Here is a 14,288-nt window from a genome sequence, read left to right as displayed (position 1 = left end):
TACCCTCAAATTACTCCCTCAAGTCCTTGCTATATACCTCAACTGCCTATTACGTATTTCCATCTAGATGTCCTATTCAAATCTCAAACTCAGCATGTCCAAAACCAAACATCTTCCCCAGCAAATATGCTCTTCCTCCTATGTTCCATCTGCCTCTTTCAGGAGCCAGAGCTAAAAAACTATCTTTGAAACCACCACACTAAAGTTTGTTGATTCTATCTCAGAAATACATTTGTCTCCTGTCCCTATGCTTTATCTCTGTAGCCATTCACCTAAACCAGGTCCCCAATATCCCTCATCTAGACTACTACATTGGCTCACTTCTCCAGGCTAAATAACCTCTAGTTCTGTAAATGTGTTATATCACAGTATGTCTGTACACTGAAAACATTAATGTCCAAGGGGAAAATGACTAGAAGAAATTAACTAAAATGCTTACATGGTTAGCACTGAGGTAGCAGGAATATGAGTAATTTTTGTCACCTTTATACTTTTCTAAACTTCTCAAATTTTCTTTAATAAGCATAACTACATTTTCAAAGCAAAAAAAAATCTCCCCTCACCCTCAATTCTATCTATATTTCTCACTACATGGTTTCAAGGAGCTTGGCAGCATTCTGACTATTCTCTGAAACTATCAAGAAAGGAGAATTTCTTTCAGGATGGTCACATTTAATGTAAAGAATACATTCCAATTTAAATCTCACATAGTTCAGGATTAACTTTCCTAATGAAACAAATACAGTTATATTTACTGAGCACATAGTATGGATTAGGCACTTCCTAAGAGCTTTACAGGCCACTAAACTTATTTAATACGCACAACTCCATGAGCTAGGTGATTTATTATCAGCCCATTTTAAAAATAAGGAGCCACTGTCAAGTTGTCTTTTGGGGATTTTTTTTTTCCTTAATGAGGAAACAGATTGAATTATTTGGCCAAAGTCATCCAATAGGTAAGTGTTGGATTCAGGATTTGAACTAGAGCCATCTGGCTCCTCAGCCCACACTTAATCACCATGCTTTCTTTATGCCTTTTCACAATTCAACTATTTTAAGTGTGCTTTTAAATTCTGCCCCCTCACCCCCCAGCATCAGCTTTAATATTTTGCAGCAAGTTGTGTCATGGTCATCATTTGGCCTTCTTCCCGAGTTTACAACATCTAACTTCCATTTTAAAGTGACTGCTTCTGGGGAATGTTTTCAAGCAATGGCACTGACAGATATCCTGTACTTCAGAATGCTGGTGGGTCACAAAAAAACTGACAAAAGATAGCTAGTGTTCATTTTCAAAGCTGTATGTCCTATGGCAATAGGAAGTTACATGTTTTCTAATAGAGAGGGGTTTGAATTATTTCAAATTTTGCACATAAAGCAAGAAACCTTGATTTAAATTTCTCCACTTGTGAAACTCCCAGGAAATTATACATTTCAGTAAAATGTGACTGCACTACAAGAGATAGACTTCCAGGAGAGGGCAGCACTTGAGATGGATCTCTGAAGTATGAGCAACAGTGACGGGAACAGGAGGACTCCAAAGAGAGAACTTTAAAGAAGTCAGAAAAGATGAATAGACAACTAGATCACTAGAACAGATGGGAGTAAATGGTGAAGACTTAAATGTCAGTAATGAGGATGCACCTCTTGATGGAGGTTTCCCATCAAGAGACTAAGCTGAGAGTGAGATGAAATGAAATGGAGAGAGAACAGCTGGCTGCTTACAACCAGGAAGTTAAGTGGCTAGAGTAAATTAAACCCCCTAAGTCTTTAACATATGCTGCTACTATGCCCCCTGCCTCATTTTCTATATTGGTTATAGGTGGGTTTTTTTAAAGCCAGAGATATGACTTTTACTCTATCTAGCTATACTTTTTTTCATCCATCCTGATTAAATTTCACCGGATTCAGTCCATCAATCTCAGCCTACTAAGATTATTTTTAGATACCAATTCTGCCACAGGATTTAACTATGCTTTCTAGTTTCATTTCATTTTTAATTTTTAAAAATGCCTTTTGCTGTTCTGTCATAAAAATAACATAGCATTGTTAAATACATATGCAAAAATAAAAATTTAATAACCCATAATACCACTATCCAGAAACAGACCACTATTAACAGGCAATACATTAAGCTTGAGGGGTTTTTTTTATTATTTTTTTGGAGACGGAGTCTCCCTCTGTCACCAGGCTGGAGTGCAGGGGCATGATCTGCGCTCACTGCAACCTCCGCCTCCCAGGTTCAAGCGATTCTCCTGCCTCAGCCTCCTGAGTAGCTGGGATTAAAGGTGCCCACCACCATGCCTGGCTAATTTTTTTGTATTTTTAGTAGAGAAGGGGTTTCACCATGTTGGCCAGGATGGTCTCGCTCTCTTGACCTCGTGATCACTGCAACCTCCGCCTCCCGGGTTCAAGCGATTCTCCTGCCTTAGCCTCCCAAAGTGCTGGGATTACAGGCATAAGCCACCATGCCGGCTGCTTGAGGGTTTTTTTAATGCCTAAACCAAATATTTTAATAGAATCATGCTATATGTCTTTCCATTTGTTGTAAAGTTTTCTTCAATGTCAGTGTTTTTATGGTTGCACAACTTTGTGTGAGTATATTTTATTACCCAATTATTTATGGACATAATGGCTTCTAACTTTGCAGTATTATATATAATGGATGAACACCCCTAAACACTAAAATGAGCACCCCTATATCTAATTTCTCTCATGTATCCATGACAATGTTCTTATAATAATGTCCTATAAATGGAATTGCTGGGTGCATAATTTTTAAGGCTTTACATAGTGTCAAATTCTGCTCCGGAAAATTTGTTCCAATGTACATTCCTATTATTGGTGTTAAAAGGTGACAGACTGAGAAGCTGTAACAATTATTAGATATTATAATTGTAATATAACTTTTGAGGATCAGCTTACTAGAAGAAATACAATACTTTATTCAATTTACATTCTTTTCATCACTGTGGCAGTTCAAGAAAATTTTTCATATATTCCTTTAATAATCTAAACACCTAATTACTGCAGAGTAATCCATAAAAGACACATAGACCAATGCAATCTAATAGAAAGCCAAGAAATAAATCCAGGAATAAATCCTTGTATATGTGGTCAAATGAAAATGATTTTCACCTAGGGTGCCAAGACCATTCAATGGGAAAAAGACAGTGTGCTTCACTTCGCTTTTCTTTTCAGATGGAGTCTTGCACTGCTGGTCAGGCTGGAGTGCGCAGTGGTGCCATCTCGGCTCAACGCAACCTCCACTTCCCAGGTTTAAGCGATTCTCCTGTCTCATTCTCCCAAGTACCTGGGACTACAGGCACAAGCCACCACACCTGGCTAATTTTTGTATTTTTAGTAGACATGAGGTTTCGCCATATTGGTCAGGTTGGTCTCAAACGCCTGATCTCAAGTAATCCATCTGCCTTGGCCTCCCAAAGTGCTGGGATTACAGGCGTGAGCCACTGCACCCGGGTGAAGACAGCCTTTTCATTCAACAATGTTAGGAAAACCAAATATTCATATGCAATAGACTGAAGCTGGACCTTACCTTACACCATTTACATAAACTTGAAATGGATCAAAGATCTAAACATATGAACTAAAATGATAAAACTTTAGGAGAAAACATAGATAAATAGCTTCATTACATTGGATTTGGCAATTATTTCTTGACTATGACACCAAAAGCACAAGCAACACAAGTAAAAATAGATAAACTGGACTTCATCAAAATTAAAACTTCTGTGCATCAAAGGACACTCTCAAGAGAGTAAAAAGGCAACCCGTAAAATGGAAGAAAATACAGCAAATCATATATCTGTCGATGGATTAATATCTAAACACATAAAGACCTCCTGAAACTCAACAACAAAAAACAAGCCAATTAAAAATTGGGCAGAAGACTTGAAAAGACATTTCGCCAAGGAAGATGTACAAATGGTCAATAAGCACATGAAAAGATGTGAAACACCACTAATTAGGGAAATCCAAATCAAAACCATGAGATACGACTTCACACCCATTAGGATGACTATTATCTAAAATAAAAGAGGTCAGGCCGAGTGGCTCACACCTGTAATCCCAGCACTTTGGGAAGCCAAAGCAGGTTGATCACTTGCGGTCAGGAGCTCGAGACCAGTCTGGCCAACATGGTGAAACCCTGTCTCTACTGAAAAAAAAAAAAAAATTAGCCAGAAATGGTGGTGGGCGTCTGTAATCCCAGCCACTCAGGAGGCTGAGGCAGAGGAATCGCTTGATTCCGGGAGGCAGAGATTGCAATAAGTGAAGATCGTGCAACTGCACTCCAGCCTGGGTGACAGAGCAAGACCCGGTCTCAAAAAAAGAAAAGTAAAGAACAGAACAAGTGTTAGCAAGGGTATGGAGAAACAGGAAACTCTGTGCATTGCTGATAGAAAAGTAAAATGGTGCAGTGGTTTGGAAAATGGTATGGTGGTTCCTCCAAAAATTAAACAGAAATACTGTATGATCCAACAATTTCATTTCAGTGTACATATCCCAAAGAAGTGACAGCAGGATCTTGAAGAGGTATTTGTACACATGTGTTCATAGCAGCATTATTTACAATAGCCAAAAGGAGGAAGAAACCCAAATGTTCATGAACAGATTAACAAAAGTGATATATCCATAAAATGAAGTATCATTCAGTCTTAAAGGGGAAGAAAATTCTGACACATGATACAACATGATGTATCTTGAGGACACTATATTAAGTGAAATTTGGCAGTCACAACAAGACAAATACTGTACAATTTTACTTATATGAGGTACCTAGGAATAGTCAAATTCATAGAGACAGATGGTAGAATGATGGTTGCCAGAAGGTGAAGAAAAAAGGGAATGGGGAGTTAGTATTTAATGGGTACATAGTTTCACTTTGGGAAGATGACAAAGTTCTGGAGATAGATGGAGGTAATGGTTGCACAACAATGTGAATGTACTTAATGCCACTAAGTTGTACACTCAAAAATGGTTAAGATGGCAAATTCTATGTTATGTATACTTTCCCACAATAAAAGTACCAAAAAAAAAAGAGTTAACTTTAAGTCTAGAGATTTTAGATTAGAAATTTTCAAGAAACTGAAGTGGATGAGCATGCAAAAGGAAGACGATGGGGGCCGGGGATGGGGAGGATAAATTCAAACTATCCTCCATTTCTGCATTAGCGAGCCATTATTACTAAAAGGACTGATTTACAATACTTCTTAAGTCTGGAGATTGTAAAGTTCAAACTTTATCATGCTGGGTAAAAGCATTACAATTCTGAGGTAGTTGTGTAACAACAGAGGGAAATAACAGGCATTCTGGCTACAGTTTCAAATCTCTGCCCCATCAATTACCAGATAACCTCTCTGAGTCTCATTTTCTGAAATCAGTCAACTGAAATTGACTACCCGTTTTGTACCGGCATCCTACAAAATAGCTCTTTAAAATATGGTGGTAAAGGCTGGGTAGGGTGGCTCGCGCCTGTAATACCAGCACTTTGGGAGGCCCAGGCTGGTGGATCACCTGAAGTCAGAAGTTCGAGACCAGCCTGGCCAACACTGCGAAACCGTGTCTCTCTTAAAAATACAAAAATTAGCTGGGTGTGGCGGCACAGGCCTGTAGTCCCAACTACTCAGGAAGTTGAGGCAGTATAATCACTTGAACCCAGGATGTGGAGGCTGCAGTGAGCTGAGATTACACCAGTGCTCTCCAGCCTGGACGACAGAGCAAGACTCCATCTCAAAAAAAAAAAAAAAAAAAGGTGGTAAGGCTGCTACCAGTGGCTCATGCCTGGAATCCCAGCACTTTGGGAGGCCAAGGTGGGAGGACTGCTTGAGGTCAGGAGTTTGAGACCGGCCTGGGCTAAATATATCAAACCCTCATCTCTGCGGGGGGAGGGGGAGACACACAAAACAAAAAAGACCATAGCAAGATCCCACCTCTCAAAAACAAAACAAAACAAACAAACAAAAAAACACCAAAGACAGCTTTGGGTTCAAACTATTTTTTCAAAACAGTGGTAAAATACATATAAAATTTACTATCTGAACAATTTTTAGGTATATATTTCTGTGGTATTAAGTATTCACATTGTACATTGCTGTGCTGCCACTCTAACATCTACCCACCCAACTCCTGTCATCTTACAAAGCTGAAACTCTGAACTTACTAAAAAGCAACCCCCCCGCCTCCCCTCCCTCTAGCCCTTGGAAACCACTATTATATTTCCTGTCTCTATGTGCTATATAGCTTTCATGGTATATTATATTTTGTTTGAAAACGCAACATAAGAGTGTGGTATTGGCATCAGACTAGACAAACAGATCAATGAAATAGAAGAGAATTCAGAATGAGACTCACACATGCATAGCTGACTAATTTTCAGTAAGGTGCAAAGGCAATTCAGTGAAGAAAGGATAGGTTTTCAATAAATGGTACTGCAACTTTTTAAAAAAATCACTCATATATATAGCTATAAATATACCTATATAACACTCATATATATCTATAGATATATATATGAGTGTTTTTATTTTTTGTGTGTGTGAGCCAAAGATTTATCTGTTCATTTACTGCATTTGAAGTACTCTTCGATGACATCCTTGGCCTGAGACTCCCTGAAAAATATAGAATGCTTCAAAAATCTGCAAGTCATCCTTGCACAGGGGCCAAGCTAATCTTCTCTGTATCATTTCAATTTTAGCGTATGTGCTGCCGAAGCAAGCATGAGTGATTTTTCCATCCATCCCTCACACCATATATAAAAATTAACTCCAAATCAATCATAGACTTAAATGTAAAACCTAAAACTATACAATCTCCAGAAGAAAACAGCAGAACTTCTCTGTGGTCTTGGATTAGACAGATTTCTTAGATATAACAGGAAAAACACAATTTATCAATATTAAGAATTTATGTTCTTAGAAATACACTGTTGACCAGCGCGGTGGCTCATGCCTGTAATCCCAACACTTTGGGATCATGAGACTCTCCTGGCTAATGCCATGAAACACTGTCTCTACTAAAAATACAAAAAAACACCCACAAAAAATTAGCGAGGCATGGTAGCGGGCGCCTGTAGTCCCACCTACTCAGGAGGCTGAGGCAGGAGAATGGTGTGACCCCAGGAGGCGGAGCTTGCAGTGAGCTGAGATCATGCCACTGCACTCCAGCCTGGGTGACAGAGTAACACTCTGTCTCAAAAAAAAAAAAAAAAAAAAAAAAAAAGAAATACACTGTTAAGGCCGGTTGTGGTGGCTCACACCTATAATCCCAGCAAGGGCAGATCACTTGAGGTCAGAAGTTCAAGACCAGCCTGGCCAACATGGCGAAACACTGTCTCATCTAAAAATACAAAAATTAGCCAGGTGTGGTTGCGGGCACCTGTTCCCAGGCTACTCAGGAGTCTGAGGCAGGACAATCACTTGAACCCGGGAGGCGGAGGCTACAGTGAGTTAAGGTCACGCCATTGCACTCCAGCCTGGGAGACAAAGTGAGACTCGGTCTCAAAAAAAAAATTAATTAATTAAAAATAAATAAATAAGAAATACACTGTTAATAATAAAAAGAGAGAAGGCACAACCTAGGGAGAAAATATTTGCAAAAGCATATATCAGAAACACAAACACAACACCTCTCAAAATTCAACAATAAGAAAACAATTATTTTTCAATGGCAAAGATTTGGACACTTCATCAAAGAAGATATAAGGATGGCAAACATATGAAAAGACATGCGACATAAGTCATTAGAGCCAGGTGCAGTGGCTCACGCCTGTAACCCCAGCATTTTGGAAGGCCAAGGCAGGAGGATCGTTTGAGACCAAAAGTTCAAGATTAACCTGGGCAACATGGCAAAATCCCACCATTACAAAAAGTACAAAAAAATTAGCCAGGTGTGGTGACACAAGCCTGTGGTCCCAGCGATTTGGGAGGCTGTAGTAGGAGAATCACCTGAGCCTTGCAGGCAGAGGCTGCAGTGAGCCGAGATCACACCACTGCAGCCTGGGTGACAGAGTGAGACCCTGTCTCAAAATTTTAAAAAGCCATTAGGGAAATGCAAATTAGAATCACAATGAACTAACAGTAATTTTAGAGTGGCTAAAATGAAAATCGCTGGCCACACCAAGTGTTAGTGAGGAGGTAGAAAACTAGAACGCTCACACACCGTTGATGTGAATGTAAAATAATACAACTACTCTGGAAAACCTGTCATGTGACCCAGTCATTCCACCTAGGTATTTACCCAAAAGAAAAGAAAAAGCATCTGTCCACACAAAGACTTCCACACAAAATGTTCGTAACAGCTTTATCTGTAGTAGTCAAAAACTGGAAACAATTCAAATGTCTATCAGTAAATAAACAGATCATGATATATCCATACAATGAATACTCATCAATAAAATAACTGCTGATATATAAAAGATTAATGAATTTCAATAATTATACAGATAGAAGCCAAAAAAGAGACCACATGATTATAGTATTTATATAAAATTCTTAAAAATGCAATCTAATTTATAGAGACAGCAAATCAGTAGTTAAGTGGGGATGGGAGGGTATGTATACAGGAGGAGGGTAAGAAAGGGAATACAAAGCGGTAGGAAGAAACGTCTAGGGATGATGGATATAATCATAATCTTGATGGTTTCATGGATATTAAGATATGACAAAGCTCACCAAATTGTACTTTTTTTTTTCTTTTGAGACGGAGTCTTGTTCTGTCACCCAGGCTGGAGTGCAGTGGCACAATTCTGCTCACTGCAACCTCCACTTCCCGGGTTCAAGAGATTCTCCTGCCTCAGCCTCCCAAATAGAATGAGAATTATTATTATTTTGAGTCGGAGTCTCATTCTGTCGCCCAGGCTGGAATGCAATGGCTCGATCTCAGCTCACTGCAACCTCCACCTCCTGGGTTCAAGCAATTCTCCTGCCTCAGCCTCCCAAGTAGCTGGGATTACAGGCACCTGCCACCACGCCCAGCTAATTTTTGTGTTTTTAGTAGAGACAAGGTTTCACCATATTGGCCAGGCCGGTCTCAAACTCCTGACCTCATGATCTGCCTGCCTCGGCCTCCCAAAGTGCTGGGATTACAGGCGTGAGCCACCGAGCCTGGCCAGAATGAGAATTTTAAGTGAAATTCTTTAAGTTCAAATATACATATATGTTCTCCATTTCACATGACAAAAAAACACAAGATTGATCCAAATGTGATGTTTTATGCACATTTACTGTTAGAATTTTATGACATCGTCTGCTCTAGATTTAACTCCTCCCCGCCACCCGACAACAGAACAGAGTCTTGGTTCTCCTGTTCAGGCTGGAATGCAGTGGCACAAACACAGCTCACTGTAACCTCAAACTTTTCAGCTTAAGGGATTTCCTGCCTCAGCCTCCCAAATAGCTAGGACACCACAATGCCCAACTAACTTTTAAAAAGTTTTTGTAGAGACAGGGTCTCACTACATTGCCCAGTCTTGGTCTTGAACTCCTGGCTTCAAGAGATCCTCCCGCCTTGGCCTCCCAAAGCACTGGGATTACAGGTGTGAGCCACTGTGCTTGGCCCCTTGATTTAACATTTTCATTGACAATGTCCTTTAAAGACTGAAATCAAGATTGCACTATGAAGAAAAAACCAAATAAAGAAAGCGAGCATAACTAATGCAATACTTTCAGTTCTAATCAGTAGTTTCCACTGGGATGGGCATTTATTCTAGAGGGGCAAATGATAATCCATCAGGGAGAAGGAATATAATATTAATACTTATATTCAAATGAGTTTTTAAAAATCTCATCCCTTTTATGTATGTCTGTGTCTGTTTTATACAATATATAGGTATGGTACAAATAAAATATACTTTTAAAAGATATTAATTTATTTTGATAAGAATATACAAGACAAATATTTGGAGATGATTTAGAAAATAAATCTTATATAGCAAACATTTTTCAATAGAGTTATATAATTTTGGAGTAGAATCAAACCTTAAAGAGTATCTCATTTACGGAGCAATATGAGGCCCCCCAAATAACAAGCTGACTTGCTCCAAGGTCATACATCCATTTGGTGGCACTCTATTTGAAAACATATAAAGGTCACTTTTTTTGTTTGTTTCTTTTTGAGACAGAGTCTCACTCTTGTCACCTAGGCTGGAGTGCATTGGTACAATCTTGGCTCACTGCAACCTCTGCCACCCGCGTTCAAGCGATTCTCCTGCCTCAGCCTCCAGAGTAGCTGGGATTACAAGTGCCTGCCACTGTGCCTGGCTAATTTTTGTAGTTTTAGGAGAGACAGGGTTTCACCATCTTGGCCAGGCTGGTCTTAAACTCCTGACCTCCTGATTCACCCACTCAGCCTCCCAAAGTGCTGGGATTACAGGCGTGAGCCATCATGCCCGGCCACGTCACAGTATTTTTTATAGTTAGCTAATGGAAAGCACTGCAGTCTTTCCAGTTATTCAGCTATGACTTAGTCTTCCAGAGTTTAGAAGCATTGATTATAAGAGATCAATAAATGACTACACTGACAAACCTCTCACAAAGCCACCATCAATCACAAAAGTGTATCACACATTCCAATGGCTTCAGGTTAGGCTACAGCTCTAATTATAATTCTTTGGACATGTTCTGCTTCATGAGAACTTCAAAGAGATCTAAAATCTCAAGATTACACGATCAGCCTGGCACAGTAGCTCATGCCTGTAATCCCAGCACTTCGGAAGGCCAAGGTGGGTGGATCACTTGAGGCCACAAGTTTGAGATCAGCCTGGCCAACGTGGCGAAACCCCATCTCTACTAAAAATACAAAAAATTAGCTGGGCATGGTGGCACACGCCTGTAATCCCAGCTACTCGAGAGGTTGAGGCAGGAGAAGCCCTTGAACTCAGGAGGTAGATGATGCGGTAAGCCGAGATCACACCATTGCACTCCAGCTTAATCAATAACAGCAAAACTCTGCCTCAAAAAACAACAACAACAACAACAAACTGAATATTATTAAAAATGCAAATTAGTGTAACAATCTGATAATTTTTTCCTATTAGATTGTCAAATATTAATAAGTTTAACAATACAAGCATTAGCAAGGATTTAGTAAAACGAGGACTCCCAAACACTACTGGCAGAAATACATATTCAACTTTTTATAGGCAAGTATCCATCAAAACTTAAACATTCTCTTAATCCAGTAATTTCTTTTTTTGAGTCGGTGTCTCGCTCTGTTGCCCAGGATAGAGTACAGGCAAGTATCCATCAAAACTTAAACATCCTGTTTAATCCAGTCATTTTTGGTTTTGAGTCGGCATCTCGCTCTGTTGCCCAGGATAGAGTGCAGTGACGCAATCTCGGCTCACTGTAATCTCTGCCTCCCGGGTTCAACCAATTCTCTTGCCTCAGCCTCCAGAGTAGCTGGGACTACCGGCTAATTTTTGTATTTTTAGTAGACACAGAGTTTCCCCATGTTGGCCAGGCTGGTCTCGAACTCCAGAGCTCAGGTGATCCACCCGCCTTGGCCTCCCAAAGTGTTGGGACTACAGGTGTGAGCCGCCGCACCCAGCCTAATCCAGTAATTTCAATTCCAGATTTATGTTATAGATAGAAATAACCAGCACTTAATTTTATTTTATTTATTTATTTATTTTTTTGAGACAGTGTCTCACTCTGTTGCCCAGGATAGAGTACAGGCAAGTATCCATCAAAACTTAAACATCCTGTTTAATCCAGTCATTTTTGTTTTTGAGTCGGCATCTCGCTCTGTCGCCCAGGATAGAGCGATCGCCCAGGATAGAGAGATCTCTGTCGCCCAGGATAGAGTGTTGTGATCTCGGCTCACTGCAACCTCCGTCTCCTGGGTTCACACCATTCTCCTGCCTCAGCCACCTGAGTAGCTGGGACTCCAGGCACCCGCCACCACGCCCGGCTATTTTTTTTTTTATTTTTAGTAGAGACGGGGTTTCAATGTGTTAGCCAGGATGGTCTCGATCTCCTGACCTTGCAGCACTTAATATTTAACTAAGTTCATGGGACACTTTATAATAACAAAATAACACAGATGTTTAAATTATGGTGTATGCTTAAAATGTACTGATAAAGAAAAGGGTCAACATATCAAATTAAAAAATAAATTGCAAAAGAGTAAGTATTTGTGTTTTTAAGGACACATGAGACTGTTAACAGTCATTTCCTCTGGGAAGCGACTGGAAAGATTGTGGGCAGAAGGAAAGAGGCTTTTACTTTTCCTTAAATCCTCCGTACTGTATTTTTTGCCTCAAAAAGTGTTTTTATAGTTTAAAAAAAATTTTTTTTTAGTTAAGAGTGTTGAAGGTGTTGCTACCTGTAGAATTTAAAATCAATGCAGTTTCTGATGGAATACTATGCATTTATTTCTTAATTACAGTAAGTCTACACATATTCTACATGAAAAGATGTCTACAATAATGAAATAAGCAGGTTTTAGTATATAAGCTTGAAACCATTTTTTCTAAATATAGTACATATATATGTACACATCATATAGAAAAATTCTATAGATATACATTCCTAAATTGTTAACAATGGTCTACCTAGGAAAAGGTAGTACTGGAGTACATAAAAGTGTGTGTGACAGGAGCTTTTACTTCTTATTCTCCCCTTTGATACTGTTCTAATTTTTAACAATTAGAATGTATGCATGAGTTGTTTGCACAATTAGAAATTGTAATATTTATATAAACACATATTCTATACGTATTTTTCCAAAAATCTGATAAATACACCAAGCTATTGAGTGACTTTATATGGTACTTTCACTATCTAATTCATCTATTTGTAAATCTTGTTTTAAGTTTCTGGAAAGAGCACATACTAGTTTTGAGTTGCAAAAACTAAAATATTTATGTTTGCTTTATTACTTTAGGATACCTTATATATATTTTAAACATATATCTGAAAAAAGCAAAGATGATGAAATGGAATCACAAAAATATGGCTATTTTGTAAAATTATATATCATAAAAATGCAATTCCCAAGCAAGGATATACATTTTATCATATGCGATAATAATTCTTATAACAAATGTCCACATTATTAAGAAATTGTGCTGGCTAATATGACATATTCAGGTTATTTCCTTGGGAGTAAGAATACCAAGAAATCAGGCTGGGAGTGGTGGCTCACATCTCTAATCCCAGTGGCTTGGGAGGCTGAGGTGGGAGGATCACTTAAGGCCTCAAGTTCAAGACCAGCCTGGGCAATACAGTAAGACCCTGTCTCTACGAAAATTATTTTTAAAGTAGCTGGGCACTATGTCATGCACCTGCAGTCCTAGATATTTGAGAAGCTGGGGTGGGAGGATCACTTGAGCCTAAGAGTTTGAGGTTACAGTAAGTTAAGATTGTACCACTGCATTCCAGCCTGAGCAAGGGAGTAAGATCCTGTCTCTAAATTGAAACAAACAAACAAAAAAACAACTATCAAATCAAATGTCAGCACCATAAGCTGCTAGATCCAAATAATAATAATAATATTGACAAGAATAGCACTCAAAAAGACAGTAATCAGAGTTAGCACAAAAGTGGGGAGAAATAAACAAATACATTAGTAATCCCAGCCTAACTATGTTGCAGCAATATAGGTAAACCTATAAGAATAAATCTTGACTCAAGATAGTCTGAAATATAACTCATTCTCAACTTTCTCCAAATTATAACACACTAAAATATTTTTCATATGTAACAATACACATAATTTAATCCCTGCAAAACCTTCGGAGGAGAAATTTTTTCATAAAAAGCTCAGTCAGAGTCAGCCGGTTTTACAAATAAATTTTAGCAAGTAGGCTAATGCACAAATACAGAATCCGCAAATAGTGAGAACCAACTGTATATTCAAAGAACTGAAGGAAACATGCCTAAAGAATTAAAGAGGGCCGGGCGAGTTGGCACACACCTGTAATCCCAGGAATTTGGGAGGCTGAGGAGGGAGGATCACAAGCTCAGCAGTTTGAAACCAGCTTGGGCAACATGGCGAAACCCTGTCTCTACAAAATACAAAAATTAACAGGGCGTGGTGGCCGGCCTGTGGTCCCAGCTACTAGAGAGGCTAGGTTGGGATGACTGCCTAAGCCTGGGAGGTTGAGGCTAACAAGGCTACAGTGAGCTGTGATTGCACCACTGCACTCCAACCTGAGCAACACAGCAAGACCCTGTCTCAAAAAAAACAAAGAACAAAAAAAAGCTCAGAATCACATTTTAGGCTAAAACTAAATAATTAAAAGTCAGTGGCAGGCAGAAAGACAAGGCAAT

The 14,288-nt window shown here is 39.1% G+C and overlaps 1 protein-coding gene and 1 non-coding gene across 2 annotated transcripts in view; both read right to left on the bottom strand.

Moving 5' to 3' along the window:
• RLF (rearranged L-myc fusion) overlaps positions 1-14,288 on the bottom strand; it is an 81,657-nt gene that overhangs the window by 58,156 nt on the left and 9,213 nt on the right. The gene's annotated exons all lie outside the window — the stretch shown is intronic.
• LOC116271953 lies at positions 6,630-6,736 on the bottom strand. Its single transcript, XR_004180688.1, has one exon. It is a non-coding gene; the product is annotated as a U6 spliceosomal RNA (small nuclear RNA).

The sequence above is a fragment of the Papio anubis genome, chromosome 1 (assembly GCF_008728515.1).
Source record: "Papio anubis isolate 15944 chromosome 1, Panubis1.0, whole genome shotgun sequence".
NCBI classification, from domain to species: Eukaryota; Metazoa; Chordata; class Mammalia; order Primates; family Cercopithecidae; genus Papio; species Papio anubis.
The sequence above is the reverse complement of the archived record's forward strand: the minus strand, read 5'-3'. Positions and strand labels throughout refer to the sequence as shown.